Raw genomic sequence first — 24,430 nt, 5'->3', positions numbered from 1 at the left:
GGGGTTAAAATCAGTAGTTTTTAAGAGCTAGGTTTCTTGGCGGTGTATGTTAATTAACGATCAAATCCAAAAGCAGCACTAGGGATAGGACAGAATAAGCCTTTAGGTCTAGATACAACTGGTTAAAACTGGTCCCATTTTTCACTGGTCAATAAAGAGATTTCAGTCAGGTCAAGTAATGGTCTAGTATTCTAGGTCATTCGAAGTTCATATTCTTTGACTGAACAGAATGCGTAGGACCACTTGTAGTGAAACAACATTTAGTTTTGATCTCTCCCAGGCAAATGCTACTGTCAATGGAAAAGTTTCCTTTCACATGCCCCACTCACCTAGGGCAACTATACATCTCAGTTTGCCTGGAATGGTCTCAGTATATGCCTATCTATCATGCTGGCATAATTATTAACAGCAACCCCTATCATTCTTTTAAGTGTCCTGATTTGGTTGAGGTCACCTAACATTAAACTATTCCCCCAAACCAGAGAGCCTTGAACAAATCTCTCTAAAACTAAGATGCAAACTGGTGTGGACAAAGAAGAACAGTGCCTACCATTTCAGTCAACAAAGGATGGCGCAGCCACCAAGCCCTCAGTCACTGCAACCACCCCCTCCCCCCAGTGGTGCACCCTGAGGGGATTCAGGATGGAGAAAAACCAGATACTGGTCCTAGATAGTTAAGGTGCATATCAAAGCAATAACTTCAATAAGCCCAGACTCTTGTATCTTCCCATACATAGAAAAGTGCTAAATTCATTAACTTGAGATGTCTGGTTTTCTTTAATTAGCAGTAATCTTTCGATGTTTAACTACCTGAGTTTTTTTTTCTGTTGCAAAAACTCCTATACATCCTGGCTCCTCCCTTACCTCTTGGGAACAGTCCCTCAGTTATCTGAGAGGCTGTATTCCAGGCTTAAGTCCTCAGTAATGCCCCCAGTAAAACAAAATTCTCAACTTTTAGGTTGTGCACTTTTTTCAGTGGGCACTGGGAACCGTGATTGTGAATTTTTTGGTAAGTAGTCCAAATGCATGGAAGAGTTCCTGGAACATTTGGGAAATGAAATGGCATAATTGCTTTTGAGGTTGATTTAAATACACCTTTTAAAGCTTTACAGTGTGTAGACATATCCATCAGAAAGATTCCATAAAGAATTTGCATTTATTTATGTGAGGATAAATGGTGTCAAGAGACTTCTGTTCAGAAATATAACACCTCCACACTATTTACAATAGCCAAGACGTGGAAACAACCTAAATGTCCATCAACAGATGAATGAATAAAGAAGGTGTGATACATATATACAATGGAATACTACTCAGCCATAAAAAAGAACAAAATAATGTCATTTGCAGCAACATGGATTCAACTAGAGATTATCATACTAAATGAAATAAGTCAGACAGAGAAAGACAAATACCATATGATATCACTTAATATGTGGAATCTAAACTATGACACAAATGAACCTATCTACAAAACAGAAACAGACTCAGACGTAGAGTACAGAATTGTGGTTGCCAAGGGGGAGGAGGGCAGGGGAGGGATGTATTGGGAGTTTGGGGTTAGTAGATGCAAGCTATTACATATAGAATGGATAAACAACAAGATCCTACTGTATAGCACAGAGAACTATATTCAGTGTCCTATGATAAACCATAATGGAAAAGAATATATAAAAAAAGACTATATATGTATAACTGAATCACTTTTCTGTATAGCAGTAATTAACACAACATTGTAAATCAACTATACTTCAATTAAAAAAGACATAATCTTAAATTTTATTTAATAAATATTATATGAAGAGACTTCCTAATATGGAATAACCTTCCCACCAGAATTTTTTTTATTAATTCTTATTGGAGTATAGTTGCTTTACAATGTTGTGTTAGTTTCTGCGGTACAGCAAAGTGAATCAGCTATACATATACATATATCCCCTCTTTTTGGATTTCCTTCCCATTCAGATCACCACAGAGCATTGAGTAGAGTTCCCTGTGCCTTACAGCAGGTTCTCATTTATTATCTATTTTATACTTAGTAGTGTACATATGTCAATCCTAATCTCCCAATTCATCCCACCCCCACCTTCTCCCCCTGGTATACATACATCCGTTCTCTACATCTGTGTCTCTATTTCTGCTTTGCAAATAAGTTCATCTGTATCATTTTTCTAGATTCCACATATAAGCAATATTATATGATATTTGTTTTTTTCTCTTTCTGACTTACTTCCCTCTGTATGACAGTCTCTAGGTCCAACCACATCTCTGCAAATTGCACAATTTCGTTCCTTTTTATGGCTGAGTAATATTCCATTGTATATATGTGCCACATCTTCTTTATCCATTCTTCTGTTGATGGACATTTAGTCCAACCAGAATTTAAATCATTACATTAAATCTAGTCATTGTTATTACTCTCTAAATATTTACCCACTGAATTTTTATTTTTGAAACTTTAAAAAGGAACACATGAAACCTCTATTTGACACTCTTCCTATATCTGGTAGAAACAAGGATAAGATTCTTAGGGATACATTAATATTCTAAATCTTGGCATATAATACAGCTTTAACTTTTGTATTACTGAAATATTCATCTTGAAAGTGCATATTTTCCACTTTTTAAGTCATCTAATTTAAGAAACCAAACCTTTTATCTTACAAAAAACTTTCAAATACTACACTCACTTTTATATTATTTTTACTTTTGTATGTCTTTTCCAAAATAGTTTTTGGCGATTATGTTGGCACAATAAGCAGGAAATTGATTTAATTTTTTCTGAAACCATGTAAATATAGTAAATAAAAACTCTATTATCTACTTTAAAAGAAAAATGGGGGAAAAAAGGAATATAATACCTCCAATTATGTCATCTTTTATAGGTCAATAAGATTCAACCCAGGCTTCCTACAAGCAGAGAGAAGGTTTTGCTCTTTCTGAATTCTCCTCAAAAGAGAACATTTTCCAGAAAAAGAATCCTCCATAAGTGGTAAATCTGTCTCTGCAAGTCATAGCAGATACTGGCACCTACTGGTGGAAATGTGGCAGACCACCATCACACAGAAACCACTGAGAGAGAGAGAGAGAGAGAGAGAGAAGAAACAAAGATCTAGAAATTACAAACATGAAGTCAGGGATACCCCTGGCAGGAACTAAATCACCAGAGTTGAGAGAAATTGATAAGGTTCAAGGGTAGAGGGGGTTTCTGGAGACAGGCAAATAGTACGCAGGAAAAAACTGTAAATAGCTAAGAGATGACCATTACTGACAGACATGATGGAGATGCAAAACCTCAGTATCCAACGTACCCATGATGCCAACTCACTTGCCTAAAAGTTTTCGACGTTATCACAGAAGCCAATGAAAAGAAAAAGAACCAAATTTACTTTAAAATTTGTTTTAATCCCTACATTCATTCATCTAATAAATATTAATTAAGTGCTGGCTATATGCTAATCACTGTTCTAGGCCCCAGGGATACAGCAGTGAACTGAATGGCAAAGCCCCTGATCTTGTGGAACATACATTCTCTAAGGGGAAGGGGGGTGGACAGCCAGTAAACAAACAAGTAAATATGTAATATTTCAGATGATATGTGCTAGGGAGAAAATAAAGTAAAGAAGTTAGAGGTACTATGTTGGTATTTTATTTAGGGCAGTCAGGGAAGGCCTCGTGATAAAGTAAATTTTAGATATGTCGTAAAGTTTTTATATCCTCAGAATGGAAGCTGTGACTTCCCACTTCTTCTTTGGACTATTCAATACATATTCATACTTTAGGGCACTTACATCTATTTGGTCTGTTTATGGAGCAACGGGAGAGAAGACACCCGCTAGGTACCTACCATGGACCAAGTACTTTATATACTGTGTCATCTCATGTAATCCTCACATCACCCTCTGAGAAATTACTGACCTCGCTGTATAAACGGGGACACTGAACTTCACTGAATATAAAGGAACACCCCAAGGTCATACAGTTGTTATGTGTCAGAGGCAGGATTTGAACGGAAGTCTGTTGAGATCCAAAGACATGCAAATAAAGTGGGATGCCCTAGGTAGCTACTAGAAAGTGCCAATCAGAAGAATCATACTGATCTTGAATGTTAAGTGCTGTAAATGGACTTTTTATCCACACCTCTCTTAGGGCACTCATGACTTTCTACCTTGTATTTATTTACATATACAATACGTATGTTGATTCTCCCCAGGAGGTGATGTAAGCTTTTTGAGAGTGGGATCTGGGTCTGAATCACCTTTGGTGTCTGGTAATATCTGACCCTTAGCAGGAACCTATTAAACACATGTCTAAAAACTGGACTGAGTGGAGTTCCCTGGTGGCCTAGTGGTTAGGATTCTGGGCTTTCATTGCCATAGCCCAGGTTCAATCCCTGGTCAGGGAACTGAGATGCCGCAAGCTGCACAGCAGGGAAAAAAAAAAAAAAAAAAAAGGACTGAATGAAATAAACTGAACAGCTTAGAATTAAGTCATTAAATATTAAGTCTTTCCTCAGACAGTAATGTTTTTCAAACACCACACTAGAAAAAAAACCATATGGTAACTAAGAATGTCACTTGCTTCCATCCGGTAATTAACAAAGAGCTAAACCAGAAGCACTTAAAAAATAGTATCCGCACGTGAAATTCACAGTATTGACTAAGTGGGCTTAAGTGTTCTTTGAATCAAAGTCTTGACTGGTGCTGCTGGTGGATTTGATTTTGTTTTGTTTTGGAACACATGGAGCTCCACCTACTGCTAGGCACATGAGTTCTGTGAAATTTGGGGGAATTAGACCTGTGGAGTTAGGTCTCAGGTGTTCTTGAGAAGGTGCATGGTGGTTTGTTTTTATACTTTAAGTTTACCTTTCTTCCAGATTCCATAGTCATATTCACCCTTTGTAAACCACTGGACAAGGGGACAAAGAAAATGCTGTCTTTGAACCCGTAGCCATACTTACTCTTCAGAGTAGAACCCCCAAAGTGTTTCTTTCCTTCTTGAAGACACTACCTTGGGGAGTGTTTGTAGCCAAGCAGGTGGAAGAGTATGACACACAGACAACTGGACAAGTGGGAGAAACCCAGGAGCTGATGCTTCCATGTGAGGGACAATGGATTCTGTAGGATGATGGACAACGGTGTTTTTTATGATCCCCAGGATCCATTTGGCAAAGCTCATAATGATCGTAAAGGGCTTTTGCTTCTGGCATGGAGGAGAAGAAAGGATTGAGGATATGAAAAGGATGACTCTTACGGAAGGGGCATAGGTGGGCCTCTGCAGCACAGATGCAGGACAGTTTTCTGGGAGCAGGGTTTTGAGAAAGAGGCCCTTGTCCACAGTGTGGGGATGGGAGGGGTGAGAGACAGGCAGCAGCATGGAGACTCAGTCACTAGGCAGCAGAGGTGACTGGGAGAAAAGCTGATACGTGTGATCAGCTAAGTGAGGGGACAAGAGACAACCAGGACAAACTTGTGATACATGTAATGACACTCAGGGCTCCTGGAGCATACCGGAGGAGAAAACTGACTCCCGGCATGGCAAATAACCATGTTCCTTCCTGGCTTCTTAAAGGGAGAGGCAATGAAATGCCATGCCTCCGCCAACCTCTGAGGACTGAAGAATTTAGACCCATTTGTTTCACATCATAGAAGAGGGGCCTTTGTTTCCAAGGGTAATAAAGGCTGTTGCCAGAAGGCACATGAAGTAAGAATAAATGTGTACAGATGGAAAATGCATTAAGCAGTCCCAGGTAAGGCACAGCACAAAGTGGAAAAAGATTTTGTATTTAAACACTCCCTAAAGTATATCCACACTCAAAAAAAAAAAAAAGAAGGACATCCACACTTTCCCTAGGCTAATATTTACTTATGTTATTACTTCAGACTCTCCCCTTTAAAATGGACCGTCAACTGTTAAATCCTTTAACCTAGAGGCTTTAACCTAGAGGCTTTCCACCCAACATCATTTTGGAAAACTTTGGAAATTTGATTTTTCGTGTTTGAGATGATTGATGAGGTGATGGCGAGGAGGAAAGGTTTGGCTAATGTGTTTTGAAGTGAATGTCTCAGCTATGAAACTCACAAAGCCAGAAAAGGATTGTTGTTCCCCCAATGAATAAGAAATGATAGCAACAGGAAACAAGCAACAGTCATAAAACAATAAATTAAAACAAATCATAAATTGGTAGCTCATCGTCAGCGTGACTCACTCCTTTTCCTTCCAACTAGTCATTATATTAACAAAAGAAACAAAGTAACCCTGAGCATCTAGACTCTTGGGTATCCATTTTTTCATCATCACTGTTCCTTCTCATATTTACTAACATGTTTATTTAATTCAATGAGGTGGAAGCAGGTAGCTTTCCAATCGACATAAAAGCTAGTTACACTGTGCTCTGTCATAAGGAAAGATAAAGGGCTAAGGAAATATTGTGGCATAGAGATAACAGCTAAAACTTATTTAGTATTTACCAAGTGCCAGGTAAGAGAGGTAAAGTAACACACTCATTTTCTAACCAATAAATGGCAATAGCAAAATTCCAACCTCTGTGCTTTACTCAGTGTGGATTCACATCCTGGCTCTGCCTGTACTTGAAGATCAGATTTGATCTTAATGACATGGATGTTTCTGAAGTCCTATATTTTGTGGCCTTAGGGGAGTATCATACTTATATTCCTGTCATTTAATTCTTCCACCAAGAAGATGTCCTGGGAATCTCGGTAGCACAGTGAGAAAAACAAAAGTTGTTCCTGGATTAGCAGTCCCTTCCATTTGCTGCTTAAATTTTCTAACTAGGGAAACGCTGAGGTTTACAGGATCATGTGATGGTCACCAAGCGGGCATCAGGAAAGGCAGTGCAGTGTTGAGGTTCACAGCACTGACTTGGGAGCCGGAATGTCCTAGCATGAATCTTGGCTCCTCCACTTCATAGCTTGTGACATAAGGTTACTTCATTTCTCCCTGCTTCAGTTTCCTTACCTCCAAATAGGAATAATAATGGCACCAACCTCCTAGGGCTGGTGTGAGGTTGAAATGAGATAATCAGCCAAGCCCACAGGCCAAAGGCCACACTGCTTTGGTACCCCATACATATAAAGCATAAGGAGGCATTTGGGACAGAAGACCAGTGAAGACAAAGACCTTTCCTCTCCATTACTGGAGAGAAGTAATAAAGGAATCATGTGACCCTTTAAAAAATAAGACTTAAATCAGACATCAGAAATGCCAACGCAGGAAGCTCTAGGGAAACGCAAGGAATTTTGCTACCCAGACTCTAGCTTCATGCTGGAGGTCCAAGGCATCATATCCCATCAACTGAGGACTGATTATATCTGTATGGCACTGAGGTAGGGGCTAAGTATACACAGAATTACAAGTCAGTCTATTTGTATCCTTTAGAGGCTAACACTGTAGCTGTGAATAGACATCCTGGAGGCACAGAGGGCCTAGCTTAGATGCCAAAAGTATTGATGTGTTAGAAGTTCAGAGGAGGGAGTAGTGGGCAAGGGCTGAGCAAACCAGGAGAAATCTGGATTTATAGCTAAGCTTTACCTTGGTCTAGGCTAGGCCAGGACTCGTATAGTAGACCACAGATGCACAGAGAGGGCCAGGGAGGTCCTCTAGGCAGGTCAAAAGGTACAGGCAAAGGTAGAAATGTATCACCAGTGACCGATTATACCAGTTGGCTGAGGGAGAAGATTCCATAGGGAGGCTAGTGGGAGATCCAGTGAGTAGGGTAGGTAGGGGCCAATCTGTAGAAGTAGCTTTTCCCTGGCCTAAGTCTTTTTTTTTTTTTAATTTATTTTATTGAAGTATAGTTGATTTACAATGTTGTATTCATTTCTGCTGTACAGCAAAGTGATTCAGTTATATATATATATATATCCATTCTTTTTCATATTCTTTTCCATTATGATTTATCACAGGATATTGAATATAGTTCCCTGTGCTATACAGTAGGACCTTGTTTTTATCCACTCTGTATATAATAGTTTGCATCTGCTAACCCCAAACTCCCATTCCATCCCTCCTCCACCCCCCTTCCCCCTTGGCAACCACAAATCTGTTCTCTGTCTGTGAATCTGTTTATGTTTCATAGATAAGTTCATTTGTGTCATATTTTAGATTCCATATATAAGTGATATCATTCCTGGCCTAAGTCTTGATCCAAGTCTGGCACCTTTGTGAATAGAAGTTTCAGACCTTGTCACAAATATGTTTCCTTGTAACATACAAGGAAATTTACCTCAAAAAATAACAATAATAATGAGTGCCTACCACAAACTCCCAGGTAGCTGAGGGGATTATTATTCTGCATTTAGGTTCTCCATCAATTCACAAGGGATATTAAACCAAATGACTGAATATACAAAGTTATATGGGCCAAGTAGCATCTTGCCAATATCACAATATCTTTTGATCCTCCAAGTAAATGTCCTGGTCGTGTTGCCATAGTTGGGAATGTTTATAGACTATATGCTCTTCTAAAGCATATATATCTATCTATCTATCTATATATATATATATATATACACACACACACACACATATATATATGCATATATGTGTGTATATATATATATACACACACATATATATGCATATATATATGTGTGTGTATATATATATATATGTGTATATATATATTCCTATACATATATTCCAATTCCTACTTTCATTGGTAACTAGTCAAGGATCCACATATTGACTATACAGCTAAATACTTCATTTTTCACCCAGGTGTACTAAAATTCCCCCCTTAAAATACTGCACAAATGCAGTATTTTTCGGTATTTGTACTGTTAGCAACAGCATGGTTTTGCCTATTAAATTAAACCGCAAAAAGGTCACCAAAATGTTTCAGCAAATATTTAGTTGGAACAAGGTCTTCAGAGGAAAAAAAAAAAAAAGAATAAAGGTTTCATGTGGGCCAATCTCACAACTGGCACTTAACAAATAAATACACCTACACCCAAAGCCTTCTCATTTAATGGAAATGTCTTCTATCAATCAGTTAATGCCACGTGACCCAGACCAGACACTTCAGAGGGCCATTTTAGCTTGTGGTGGAAGTGAAGTTGGAGGGCAAGGGTGAGCTTCAAATCCATCAGCCCACCACTGTCACCCTTTGGGTATTTAGGATACTTAGGTCAAAGGAATTGGCATATGAATATAGGGTATGGACAGAGGCAGGGATACATTTCTTCCTTAACATCTTCTCTACATGAGAGTACGCATATGCTTTTCTATATGCCTTTCCTTTCGACTTTTCACTTATTACAGGGAAAGTGAAATGGGGTCGAACTCCTTGTTTACAGTATCCAATGTAATTAAAATATTGTTTCACCTGCAGTTATTCACATGCTACTCACCCTGCCAGATGCCAAGGGAGGAGAAGGCAGGGAGTACCTTCAGTCAACAGTATCAGAACCAAACTGCTTTCTTAGACCTAAGACTGCTATAGCAAGTCTGGTGCAGAGCAATTAAAGGGTCCAGGGCTCCTCCCCTCAGAATTTCAAGTCCTGGGAGTGTTGAACCTTGACTGTCCCTATGAGGTGATGGCAGACAATCAGGGGATCAGGATACTGAGTTCTTTTCTCTATGCGTCTGTGGCAGATACTGGAGAGTGACTCATTCACACTTATTCCAAACCCCTTCTAGCAGGTCTTCTTGCACAGCACAGGCTAGAAAACTTTAAAAAAAAAAAAAAAACACGTTTTCCAGACTCCCTTGCAGCTAAGGTTCCAGGTGTGATTTAGATTCTACCAGTCAGATGAATCCACAGGAGGACTGGAATGAGGAAGTAAACTTTGTGAGCGATAGCAGTGATTCTTGAAAGCAACGGTTGGAGGCATTTGGTTCCTCCAAAGAACACTGATAAAGGTTCTTTCTATTCTATTCAGGTGCTGAATACTACAAGGCAGCAGGAGTGAAGTTTCTGCTAGAAACATCCTGGGTGTAGTTGGCAGTTCTCCTAGTCAAATAACATCCAAACCAGGTTCTCTGGACCTCCTCGGGATTCTGTAAACTACTGTATCAGTTATTCGTTGCAACAATAATGCTGCATAACAAGGCCAAAATTCCAGTGACATACAAAAATAAGCATTCATTTAGCTCATGAATCTGTAGGGTTCAGGTGGGCTAGACTGGGCTTGCTCATATATTTTGTGGTCAGCTGCGCTTCAGCTCACCCACATGTCTGGGCGTCAACTGGCTGAGAGCCCATCTAGGATACCTTTAACTGGGACAACCGGAATGACCTGGCTCTGCATCCCGTGTGTCTCATCCTCCAGGAGGCAAAGCTTGGCATGTTCTCTTGAAGATGACAGTGGAGCAAGAACAAAAGTATAAATGTGCAAATGCTTTTTCAAGCCTCAGCATGCATCATATCTACTAACATTTCATTGGTCAAAGCAAGTCACATGGTCAACCTCAGACTCAAGGCACATAGAAATAGTCTCCTTGAGTGAGAAAAACTACAAGGTCACATGTCCAAAAGGCCTGGATAGAGGTGGAGAGAATTGGGGCCAGAAACACCATACCACCTAATACCTTCAAATAAATTCTTCTGCTTAAACTAGGTAGAGAGGACTTGGTTGTTTTCAGCTAAGAAACTTGACTGATACAGCTACACTGCTTGATAATCAGGGGTTAAAATACACAAATGTGGCAAAACTCCACCAGAAAAAAACCTTGGAAAAATGAACTGTTTTACAAGCAAGTAGAGTGACTGAGTTAAGAATTCTATGATTGACCTAATCACCTTTGGTCTGCTCCTACCCTCCCCTTTCTTATTTCTCTTTCATTACCCTGCTCTTCCTCTCCTGACCCTTTGCTTTAGAGTCTAAAGAAGCTGAATGATAGATATATGCTAATACATGTATTGAAAATCTCTGGAAAAATACCAGTAACAGTTAATAGGAGATGCATCTGAGAAGGATACAAGGATATGGGGTGGAAAGTAGTCCTAATTTTCACTGTGTGCTCTTTGATGGTTGAATTTTTTTTTTTTTTTTGGATGGTTGAATTTTTTTAACCACATTACTGAATTGTTCTTTTGGTTAGATTTTAAACCAAAAACTTGACCAAAAAAAGGAAAGAGACAAAGAGTGAAACAAAATCCATGTGTAGCCATTGTTTTACTCTTTTTTGTGTGCTTAGAAACTATAGGCCTAGCCATAGTTTGGTACAGAAATTCATGCTACTGGCCATAAAAAAGATTGGGATTATTTGATTAAAAATTCATTACCATGAGTCCATATTGATATAAATAAATGATTGAATAAACAAGTAAATGGGAGAGAAGAGACAACTTTCCCATGCAGAAGAATTCTAAATAATTTATATAGATACCCCACTTTCAAGGAGATGGAACATAATTCCCCACAACTTAAGCATGGCCTGCACATAGTGGCTTCCTTCCAAAGACAACAGTATGGTAAAGTGGGGGAAGAGTAGCTTTACAGTGGAGAAACCCGACAAACACTCCTTAGCCAGGTGATCAAGGTCAATATCAACAGTGGTAAGTCATGTTGACAGTATGTACTCTTGATATGATGTGATGAGAATAGTACTTCACCTCTACAGCCTTCGTCAACACATAACCCCAGCCTACTCATGAGAAAAACATCAGACAAATTCCAATTGAGGAACATTCTATAAAACACCTGACCAGTATTCCTCAAAACTGTTAAGATCATCATAAACAAGGAGAAGTCTGAGAAACAGTCACAGTCAAGAGGAGGCCAAGGAGACATGATGACTAAATGGAACGTGGGATCCTGGAACAGGAAAAGGATATTATGTAAAAATTAAGGAAACCGTATAAAGTATGGACTTTAGTTAATGATAATGTACAATACTGGTTCATTAACTGTAACAAATATACCATACTGATGTAAGATAGTAATAATAGGAGAAATTGGGTATAGGTGTATGGAAACTCTATACTAGCTTTACCATTTTTCTGTAAATCAAAACTGTCCCCCAAAATAATATATATTAAAAATCATTACTACATCAACTATACTCCAATAAAAATTTTTTTAAATAAAATTAAAAAATCATTACTACATATACATACTACTATATATAAAATAGAGAAACAACAAGGACCTATTGTATAACAGAGGGAACTGTATTCAATATCTTGTAATAACCTATAAGGGAAAAGAATCTGATAAAGTATATATATATATATATATACACACACATATATATATACACACAAATATATGTGTGTGTGTATATGTGTGTATATATATATATATAACTGAATCACTTTGCTGTACACCTGAAACTAACACAACATTGTAAATTAACTATACTTCAACTGAAAAATGGTAAAAAAAAAAAAAATCACTACTGATTCTGGAAAAATCGTTAAAATAATCAATCAATCAGTGAATCAGTCAATTAGGTACTGTGGAGGATACCAATGACACCATCTAAGTACCCAATCAGGATCCGCCAAACAGAAATTTCACACTGGAACCAGATGTTAGTGAAGCTCAGAGAACAGACATTAAAAGGTCTATGGGGAGAGGGAAGGGTAAGCTGGGACAAAGTGACAGAGTGGCATGGACATAGATACACTACCAAATGTAAAATCGATAGCTAGTGGGAAGCAGCCGCATAGCACAGGGAGATCAGCTCGGTGCTTTGTGACCACCTGGAGGGTTGGATAGGGAGGGTGGGAGGGAGGGAGACGAGACACAAGAGGGAAGAAATATGGGGATATATGTATATGTATAGCTGATTCACTTTGTTATAAAGCAGAAACTAACACACCATTGTAAAGCAATTATACTCCAATAAAGATGTTTGAAAAAAAAAGATCTATGGCTCAGTAATGAGCGCATTTGAAAGAAGCTGTGGGATGAATAAGGAACTCTCCTTGATCAGCATAATAATTGTAGAGCGCAAGCTTCACTATACACTTGAGCAACTTTTTAATTTATGGGGCAGTCAGGGAAATGCTTCTGTTTCCTTCTGTTTTAAGACTGAGCTAAACAAATAACCCAGTCAAAAACTGGGCAGAAGATCTAAATAGACATTTCTCCAAAGAAGACATACACATGGCCAACAGGCATATGAAAAGATGCTCAACATTGCTAATTATTAGAGAAATGCAAATCAAAACTACAACAAGATATTACCTCACACCAGTTAGAATGGCCATCATCAAAAAGTCCACATATAATAAATGCTGAAGAGGGTGTGAAGAAAAAAGGAACCCTCCTACACTGTTGGTGGGAATGTAAATTGGTATAGCCACTATGGAAAACAGTATGGAGGCTCCTTAAAAAACTAAAAAATAGAGCTATCATATGATCCAGCAATCCCACTCCTGGGCATATATCCAGAGAAAACCATAATTCGAAAAGATACATGCACCCCAATGTTCATTGCAGCACTATTTACAATAGCCAAGACCTGGAAGCAACCTAGGTGTCCATCAACAGATGAATGGATAAAGAAGATGTGGTTCATATATACAATGGAATATTACTCAGCCATTAAAAAAAGAATGAAATAATGCCATTTGCAGCAACATGGATGGACCTAGAGATCATCATACTGAGTGAAGTAAGCCAGACAGAGAAAGACAAGTCTCATATGATGATATTTGTGCTTATATGTGGAATCTAAAAAAAAGATACAAATGAACTTATTTACAAAATAGAAATGGACTCACAGACATAGAAAACAAACTTACGGTTACCAAAGGGGAAAGGCAGGAGAGATGGATAAATTAGGAGGTTGAGATTAATATATACACACTACTATATAAAATAGGTGACCAACAAAGACCTACTATACAGCACAGGGAACTCTACTCAATATCTTATAATAACCTATAATCGAAGAGAATGCTAAAAAAGAATATATATATTTACGTGTGTGTGTGTGTATATATATATATATATGTGTGTGTGTGTGTGTATAACTGAATCACTTTACTGTAGACCTGAAACTAACACACTGTAAATCAACTATATTTCAATAAAAATTGTTTTTAAAAAAAAAGACTGAGCTACCTCTGAGAATAAGTGTTTTTACTGCCCACTACAGCTCACCACGGTGGAGAGGCCCTGAAGGAGAAGAGACTCAGGGAGCCAAAGCCCACCGTACCTTGTTGTCGGGCCGTCACTAGAGAGTTATTTGAAGGTGGACAACCCTGAGTGGGGAAGATAGAGTGGAGAAGGGAGACGGATGAATCCAAAGGTAAGGCCAACTCCTCTGAGAAGGGGCAGGACTTTCTAAGGGAAGTATGGAAGCCTGTCTGCAGGGACAATGAAGAGGAAGTTCCTCTCAAAGAGAAGGTCTGTGAGATCCGAAAGGCAATTGGGATGCACTGTGCCTGTCCTGCCCCCCAAGAAGGGTTGGAGCTAAGTGCTTTCCTTGTGGACTACGATTTAGATAATATTGGGTATTCACTTTAAATCATTTCCTTCAGCTGTTGTAATTTCCTTTGTTTCGCTTACAGCAAGTTTCTCAACCTGGGATCCACGGTCCCCCAAGGGTGTATGGATAGACTTTAGAGGGTCCATGAATTTGGATGGAAAAAAATTACATCCTTAATATTCACTAATCTCTACCTGAAATTTAGTATTTCCTTCAAATATGGATATAGGCAACAGACCACAATAGTATGAGCATCTGTGACTTTGTCACCAATAGAAATCACAGATATTTTTGCATGTCGCATTAGAGTTATTGCATATATAGTGAAATATCCTTTATGTTCATTACCACTTTAAAATTAAGTTAATAAAGAAGTACCTCACAAATTTTTTTTAATATTCTGATAATTGTATTTCAATATAATTTGTTTCCTTTCTAATCCAATCTGCTTGATTTTATGTATTTAAACCACTATTCTAGTAAAGAGTCCATTGCCTTCATCAAAGGGTCCATGGCACAAAAATGCTGTAAAGGTTATAAACCCTGGCCTAGAGTTGAAAATCTGGTACAACCTTACAGCTTTGTAAGTAGTGCTGTCAAAGAAAGCAGGTTTGAAACTAGAGAGAGAAATGTCACGTTAATAGCCTCACCACTCCCTACCATGATACTGCCTCCCAATACACACACACACACACACACACACACACACACACACACACACACACACTCCCTCCCTCTCTCTCTCTCTCTCCATAGAAACAAGTGGGACTGCAGCCCATGAGTGCAGTGCTGAGACCAGCAGTAAAACGACAGTTGGATGGTGTACAGCAGAGAGCAGTAAGGAGCCTCAGGACATATAGAAACCACAGGCAAGTGGATGATGGAGCAGAGGACACAACAAACTCTTCTCTTCTAAAGATACTAAAGGACGTAACCCTTAAGGGCCATAAGGAAACTGAATCTTGTGCCCTGCCATTCTAACTGATTATAATACACTTGGAAACACAAAGGGAAGAAACACATCACATGATGAAGAACACTGACTTTGAGAGCCATCAGCTCAGAGTGAGGGCTAGAGTAGGCTTTCACCAAGGCCATGCTCTGTTAGCACAGCATCTTTGTAGGTGGTAGTTTTATTTTTAAAAAATTATTATCTGATATATACAACGTAATCTATATCACTTATAAATAAAGTATAAGGAACAATGATAAATGACCTTAATGAACCCATCACCCAATGCAACACCTAGAACATTATGAATGCCAGTGTATCTACTGTATGTTCCTACCTATCCCATCCCTGTCTCCCCATCAGAGGAAAGCACTAACCTGAATTTGGGATTTACTTTGCTTTATAGTTTATCATATATGTATGATTCCTCCCAAGGTATTGTTTAGTATTGTGTGTTTCTGAGCTTTATAAAAATTATGCCCAACTGCATGAAGTTTTTGGTAACTTAGTTTTTCATTCAGTATTTTGTTCCTAATAGTCAGCTATGTTCTTGCATATAACAGTGGTTAATTCATTTTTATTCTATTGTGAAATAACAAATATCAAAATTTTTAATTTATCTATTTTCCCATCAATAAACAATTAAGGTATTCCAGTATTTTTGTATTATAAGCCATGTTGCTAAGGACATGCCTCAGGAGATTTCCTGGTTCACATGCAGAAGAATTTCCCTAGGGGTTGTACCTAGAAATAAAATTGCTGGGTCAAACAGTATATGCGTGTTCAACTTCGCAAGACAGTGCCAAGTTTTATTTTCCAAAATGATTTTACCAAATGTGCACTCCCATCAACAAGGTATGTCAATTCCTATTAATCTGTGTACACACCAATACATGATACTATCAGATTTCATAATGTACTGTTGTCTTTGCACACTAAAGATAGTACACTGCTTCATCATGTAAGGGGCATAAAAGTGTCAGCAAGTGCCAAAGTTTTATCAGTACAGCTTAATTCAAGGTTATACAATGTCTTAACCTGAGTTCTCCCTGAAATGCAGAGCCTGAGACAAGGGTTTGCAGGCAAGTAATTTATTTTGGGAATTGATTTCAGAAAATAGAATTAGGGAATTTGGGAAAATGGAACCAGAAAGAGAGAAAATCAATACAGGGGCATATTTTTGAGTTGGCCACAAACTGTAGGCAGCTGGGGCCTTCATCTTGCTTAGACCCTCTGAGAACCTCTTAGAAGCCAACAATACTAAAATGCAGCTCTAAATTATCTAGCCAAGGATGGGAGAAAGGAGCGTTTATCCCTGGCTCCCAACCCACATTAGTCAAGGAATGACTCATGGGCCTGTGACACCCTCACATTCTGTAATACCCACGTGGGTGCCAGGCAGATCCAACAGGCCTCCGTGTTGAAACATCAAAGAAGGCTTGGCGTGGAAAGTGAAATATTCACTGTGAGGCTCAGCCAAGGTCCTGTCTGGTTACACCCACATGAAACTGGTTACTGGATCAATGGCTTGACTAAAAGGTAGGCTGAAAGGATGCACAGTGAGGCATAAGATGTGCCCAATACACACAGCTAGTAAGTGGCAGAGATGGAACACAAACACGTGTTTATCACAGTTCAAATATTAGGCATTTGGCACATAGTACGTAAACGCTGTCCACTGCCTACCCAATAGCCATCACTACCTTTCTTCTCTGCTAAGAGAACACTAATATTTTCAGGAAGCACGCAAAGATCTCTGGAATGGAGCTGGCACAGTAGCTGCATGGTACCATCACGAGCCCAGATTCCTTCTACTTTTCTATTCGGACAACTTCAGTGCTGACATACATCCAAGACGTCACTCCAGGGTCCAAGCTGGCTCTAGCCATCATGCCTGCATTCCAGGCTAGCAGCTGGACGAAACAGGAAGGATGAAAAGGGCCCTCCTCCCAGCCAAGCCAACTCTCTTTAGGCAGGCTTCCTAGAAGTCCCCACACAACATAACAATTCTATCTCACTGGCACAACTCAGTCATAGGATCACACCTTGGTGCAAGAGATGCTGGGTCACAGAGACTGCTCATTGGATGCAGTGCCACCAGGAATAAAACTGCATTCTGTCACTAAGGGAGAAGGCGAGAAAGGATACTGAGAGGCGATTAGAGGTCTCTGCCAAAGTACCCCTTTAATGTGGGGCAAGTTTTTAATCTATACTTCAGTCTTCCCATTTGTAAAGTGGAAATAAAAGTACTACCTCACGAAGTTGTTATGAGGACCAAATGAGATCATGTAAATAAAACTGCACGGTTGCTGGTATGCAGACAATGATTAATAAATGCTAGCTGGTATTAATTCACTTTGGCAAGTCATCATCATCAGGCCTGGCATTGAGCAGTACAAGCTCGGATAACTGATCTTATCAGTGTCTCCGCATTTATCAGGCTTGAAGGTGCTGGTTGCTGACTCACCTCTATAACGCTCATAAGTGTTTAAAGGCAGAGTGGCAACTTAGTAATTTACAATGAGAAATATAACTTTCACGCAGACCAGACAGCCTGACCAGGCTATTCGCTCCCTGAAGGCAATGGACACGGAGAATCATAAGGTTGATTGCCGAGCATGAAATCAGGAGAAACAGAATTAGTTATACAATCCAACTATTTAATGGCATTAGGCTCAGACAGTCTATTGCATCCATCTCCACAACTGAGCTTATCTAACCTGATGGGTCAGATGATCAAGCTGAAAATATCACAGGTAACAGTGCTGGGAGGTTTTACCAATTGTTGGCAAAATTCACCAGGAAAATGTGTGAAAACCCTGAGGGTAAACTCAAAACACTTATGGCATCAGCAAATTCATTCTGAATAGAGGCCCTATGCACCTGGTATAACTTTGAAAAAGTCATAAGAAAAGGAAATGGTTTAACAAGACCCATTCTTCTGATAACAGCCCCAGAGCAAATGAGGCAGCATGAAACATGCTTTTATCTTTAAGATCTACTGGATTACAAATTGAATCCATTTTTTCGTTTAAAATGGAAATATTTTAGTTGCTTCATATAGAGATAATAGAGAACATTTATAAAAATTAAAAAAATAAAATGCTATAATTCGAGCAAATAGAAAAATATAATGTATATATACACGTGTGCATAAAATCTCACTTGTGACAAAGTACAAAGATAATTTTTTTTAATCTTCTAGGCTGAACATATACCTTCTCTTGAAGCAGTTTTTCTGTAAATAGGGTACAATAAAAAATAGGAGAGAAATGTGTTATAAAGGAAACAGTGTTAGGGACTTCCCTGGTGGCGCAGTGGTTAAGAATCCGTCTGCCAATACAGGGGACACAGGTTCGAGCCCTGGTCCGGGAAGATCCCACATGCCCGGAGCAACTAAGCCCGTGCGCCACAACTACTGAGCCTGCGCCCTGGAGCCCGCGAGCCACAACTTCTGAAGCCTGCACGCCTCGAGCCCGTGCTCCGCAATGAGAAGCCCGCGCACCGCAAAGAGGAGTAGCCCCCGCTCGCCAAGACTAGAGAAAGCCTGTGCGCAGCAACGAAGACGCAATGCAGCCAAACGTAAAAAAAAAATACATTTATTAAATAAATAAAGGAAACAGTGTTAAACTTTGGCATCAAAGTTGCTTTCGAGTCTTGGCTTCACCTCTTGTAAGTAATGTGATCTGAACAAGTTATTTAATGTCTCTGAACTTTTTTTCCTCTGTGATAGACTGCAAAAAATAGCCCCTGTTCTTTACCCCCTCTACATCCATCTCTTTTGTCATATAACTTTGTAGGGCCCTCCCACTCTGACTCTGGGCCTAACCATGGGGCTTGCTTTGGCTAACAGGATAAGGTGGAAGTGATGATATGCCAGTTATGAGTCTAGGCCTCAAGAGCCCTGTGTATTTCCATTTGCTCTTCCTTGCACTTCTGCTGCTGCCCTGAGGACACGACTCAGGGTCGCCTGCTGGAGGATGAGAAACATGTGAAACTGAGTACAGGCACACCAGTTGCTCCATTCAAGGTTAGTCTAGGAATATTACTCAGTCATAAAAAAGAATGAACTAATGCCATCTGCAGCAACATGGATGGACCTAGAGATATCGTACTAAGTGAAGTAAGCCAGACGGAGAAAGACATATATGATATCACTTATATGTGGAATCTAATTAAAAAAATGATACAAATGAACATATTTACAAAACAGAAATAGACTCACAGAACACAAATTTATGGTTACCAAAGGGGAAGGGGTAGGGAAGGATAACTTAGGAGTTTGGGATTAAAATATATACACTACTATACATAAAATAGATAACCAACAAGGACCTACTGTATAGCACAGGGAACTATACTCAATATCTTATAATAACCTATAATGAAAGAGAATGTAGAAAAAAGTACATATATATATATATATATATATATAACTGAAAAAAAAGAGTTAGCCCAGATCAGCCAATATCCAGGTAACCCCAAGACATGTGAACAATCCCAGCCAAGATCAGCAAAACAGTCTAGCTAACCCCCAGCTGACCTAGACACATGAGCTTATAATACACACTTATTGTCATACACTACTGAAATTCTGTGGTTGCTTGTTATGCAGCATTATTATGGCAGTAGATAACTGACACACACACATATCTGATATATTAGAGGTTACAATGGTTAAATGAGATATTATAGGTAGAGTGACCAGCACACCAAAAAAATATATAGCTATTTTGGGGATAGGTTTCTACTTTATAAAATACAATCACATTCTTGAAATTATACTCAGGTCACTAGCATAAGTTTTGGATGTTCCTAAACCATTTAGTCTCACATTTACAGACAGTCTGTTGTTTTACTCTCGCAAGAGAAAGCCCACACGCAGCAACGAAGACCTAACGCAGCCAAAAATAAATAAATTTAAAACTCAATTAAAAAAAGAAAAGTCTAGGGATCAGCCCATAAATCTGGATTTTAAAAAGCTCCCTGGGTGATTTTTAAAGTGCAACAGTTTGAGAACCACCGATAGTCTACTTCATTCCTTTGACTGATGAGAAATCTAAGGTATAGGATTCTGCAATTGTTAAATTTCAATCTCTTGCTACTTGCTTAGCTGAGCTCCCATCAGTATGTCCTCAAACCTGGTCCTTCTGTAAATATATCAGGACTCTTACTGGGAAAGAGTCAAGAATCCAAGCTGGCAGTGATATACGCTCTCTTCTTTTCCTGCATCAACTTAAACTTTTGTGTGTGTGCTAAGAATCATCTTAACCATCTTCCACAGTAAGGAACAGAGCAGGCTCCCAAAGAAAATCGGTCGCCCTAAACTGTCAGTATCTACTACTTCTTATGTTCTTCTTGCCCCTCCTGTTAAGTTGCTCTCCAGACTCCTAGGATCCAAATTAAAGACTCTGAGTTTGTGTAAACCAGAATTTCAGGGCATTGGTGCGAAACCACTAATTAGGTTTTTTTATTGGTAAACCCCTTTCCACTTGTCCCTGCGAAGTTGTGAAGCTCCCAAACTCAATAGTCTACTCACAGCACAACTATTTACTGAATGTTTACTCTGTTTCAGGAGCTGGAGGATCTGACCCACACTTAATACAATGCAAACCATACAAGCTGTATATATATATATATATATTTCTATATATAGAAATATATTTTTCTACCTGCAGTCTCTAAAAGTTAACACACTTTACAAAAGTCATTTAGCACCCTTAAAATACCATACCCTAGGGGGAAAATAATCCTGTTCTGAATGTGCTTTTGCTACATTGATTAATATTTAATGCTTTAGTTAGACCAGTCATTAATATAGTCACTGATTAAAACAGAACGATTTTCTTTCATGAGAGTCCAGCAGAGTTGCCGACTAACTCTCAAAAGCCATCTATAAGGCCCCTCTCCCCAGCCTCCTTCCCACTATACAAGCTAAAAAGCCGGATACTCACTTTCCTGGCCTCCCTTGCCACTAAGGACTGTTATGTGGCCCAGCTTTGGCCAATGAAATACAAGGGAGATTCTGTTGGGGAATTTTGGGGAAATCTATTTCTTCTCTGATAAGAGAAAGTTGCATGAGGGAAATTACTCTACCCCTTTCTACTCCGTTTTCTGCCTTTGAACATGGGATAAGGATGTAAATGTCTGGAGCTGTTAGAGCCATCTTGAAACCATGAGGGTAAGGCATTGACCCAGAACCCTGCCACTGTTGGACCACTGAGCCAACTCCAGTGATCACCTGCTGTCAGCCTTCTCTAATTTGTTAAAGCCACTTTTAGTTGACTTTTCTGTTACTTGCAGCAAAAAAAAAGTCACAATTAATACATAGATGTTTTCCATATATGTCAAACTCTTATTTATTTACAATACAGTGCCGTCTGAAGATCCACGCTCTGAGAATCATTGAATTCGAAGGATTATCTTCTAGGAGTGAAGAAAAAGCATGCCCAGGTGGTGTTCAAGGAATGGTAAACCCTATCTAAACTGCCAGATTCATGTATTCATTCAGACCCCCCCCCCCACCAATTTAATAGGTTCCAAGGATACACAGATAAGATATTACCCTGCCTTCCAAGAAATTTTATTATCTTGAGCAAAACTGGTGTGCAAACCAAGAGTCACAAGATACAGAGAAGAGTCACATTATCTGAAAGGTGGGAAACCTAACTCAGTTTGCGGGGCTCCCTGGGAAGAGCTTTGGGAAAAAAAGATCATCGCAGCTTCCACTTAACTCTAAAAAGTTACCCCTGTGAGCTGACTAAACGTCTCAGGTTTTATTGATTTTCTTCCAAGGGGGGAGGGGGGGTGAAGGTTCATTTCTATAATCACAGATTATAAACCAAATGATGATTCAGGAAAGAACAATTTATGAGGGGCCACCCAATCAACTGCCAGAAAAGCTGCTCCCACCATCTTTCTCTCTCCCCCAAAGCTAGAGAAAGACTTGGTCTGGTCGGGGGCGAGGGGGCATATTACTTTCCTCCCATATCAGCAGGGTTGCTCATCTAGAACAGAAGAATTGTGCCGTGAATTAAGACCACCTGTTAACACTACATCCAACCAAACATGATAAAGCAATCAGCCGTCAACATGAGCCACAAATGCACGCGTTCTAGGTTTTTCCTCTGCTACTTTTAAGCAAAAAAGGACAGCAACAATTGGTACCTATTTAATAGTCACAGAAACACTTGCGCTTAATGGTAGAGAAAGGGGAAAGCACCCTCCCCGCGGTGATTTTTCTAAAGGCAATTAATGGAAGCATTCCCCCTCCCACGCCCCCGCCACCCCCAGCCACACGCACTGGTAGAGGAAAAGGAAAACTAACATGTAGCTTTGCATTCTTAAATCCTTATAAAGAAAGAGTGCTCATTGATTTTCTTGCAAAGGAAATAATAGGTTTTGAAGCATCTCAGAAAATAAGACCGGCGGTAACCTCCTAAAATTTTCCTGGAATACAATACATTCAAAATAAAATATTCAAGAGAGTCCTTCAGTGAATTGTTTCAACATGATCGTGGCATTCACATTAATTGTGCCTCCGGAACACTGTGACTCGGTCAATGGTGCCGAGATTGATATGCAGCAACTGCGGTTACCTTACAGCTCTGGCACGTCCTGGGCTGGGGAGGCTTGTTCCAAGATCCCAACTCAGGCTACAGTCAAACATCTGCCACCTCGCCGAGAATGAGAAAACCGCCTTGGCAAGGGATTCCAGCTCAGCCTTCCAGCTTTCTTGCCACCTCCGCCCCCCAAACGCCACCTCTGAGAATCACCCAGGAAGAAAGTGGGGGAGGAGGGAGACACAAGAAACAAATAGAACATTCCTAGCCCCATAAACGCCGTATCCGGACATTTGAAGATACCCGGGAAATTAAGAATATGGCCCCAGAGTTTGGCTTGTTTGGGGTCTGGGCATGGATTTGATCTCCTCTGTTGCGTTTTAAAAATCGAACTTTCAGTCTCCAACGGAGAGAACCAGAGGGTGGAAGCAAAGGCAGACCGAGACACAGACTGGGAGACCCCCCCCCCCCCGCGAGTCACCCAAGCATCCAAAGACGAGAAACTTACCCGACCGTCACCTAGACGGAAAGGCGGCTGGTCCAGCCTCCGTAGGGGGCCGGGATTCAGGGGTGAGTCGCTGAAGCTGGAGATGAAAGCAGACCCCAGGCGGGAGGCGAAGTCCCGCTCCGCACCCGGGGGAGCCGAGTGACTCACGCGCTCGGCGCCCGCCTCTCGCGCCGCGCGCCCCTTGCGCCGCCCGCCCCCGGCAGGTACCTGGTCGGAGCGCTGGGGGGCGTCTCCAGCCGCCCTGAAGCACAGCGCCCTCTGCCCGACGCCCCTAGGCGGCAGCGCCAGAGCCCACCCAGCGGGAGCCGCTCCAGGCACAGCCCACCCCTCGAGACGACCGCTGCAGGACGAGCGCCTCCGTCGTGGGTCTCCCCTCTCCGCCGCCACCCCGGCACCCGCTGCCCCTGGGCTGCCCATCTGAGCTCAACGCACCTTCCCTGTGCCATCCGGACACGGCATTGCCAAGGCCCTCCCCCAGGCGGTGCCGGCCGGCTCCGGGGGACGCACCACCAGCCCGGCACGTCCCCCCTGCCCTGCCCTGCCGCCCTCGGTGTTCCCCTTGTGGTGGCGCCAGAACCCACCCAGCCCAGAAACGAGCACAGCTGGCGCCTCAAGATCCCAGGTGTATCCTTTCCTTTAGGCCTCCCCTCTCCACGGACCCTTATCTTGCCCCCAGGGCTGCCCATCCCACACACTTTCCACCTGCCAGCTGGATTTGGCAATGCCCAGACCCTCTCACAGTTGGTGTCTATGACTGGGGACCCCCTACTGCCCACCACAGCCAATGCACAAATGACTCCCATATGCTTGGAGTCCCCTGCCTTGCAGAGGTGGCTATGAACCTCTACCCTCTCAGATCCTCCAGGGTCCTGGAAGAGTGCAGGGGGGATGATGGGACCCTGGTGCAAGGGGGCACCCGCCTATTCTGACTTGGGGTGGGAAGAGCAGCTTAGGCCCTACCCAAGCTTTGTTGGGACAGTCAAAGTGCCACATAGTGCCAGG

At 40.7% G+C, this 24,430-nt stretch overlaps 1 protein-coding gene across 7 annotated transcripts in view; it reads right to left on the bottom strand.

The window, feature by feature from the left end:
* The window catches only part of SYTL5 (synaptotagmin like 5), a 229,170-nt gene extending 205,619 nt beyond the window's left edge, over nucleotides 1-23,551 (bottom strand). For all 7 annotated transcript variants that reach the window (XM_036839960.1, XM_036839966.1, XM_036839961.1 and 4 more), the window contains exon 1: nucleotides 23,429-23,551. The gene's annotated coding sequence lies outside the window, so the exon portion shown is untranslated. The remainder of the gene's footprint in view (nucleotides 1-23,428) is intronic.
* Between the last annotated feature and the right edge of the window lie 879 nt (nucleotides 23,552-24,430).

Source organism: Balaenoptera musculus, chromosome X (assembly GCF_009873245.2).
Source record: "Balaenoptera musculus isolate JJ_BM4_2016_0621 chromosome X, mBalMus1.pri.v3, whole genome shotgun sequence".
Classification (NCBI taxonomy): Eukaryota; Metazoa; Chordata; class Mammalia; order Artiodactyla; family Balaenopteridae; genus Balaenoptera; species Balaenoptera musculus.
This window is presented reverse-complemented; position numbering and strand designations above follow the sequence as displayed.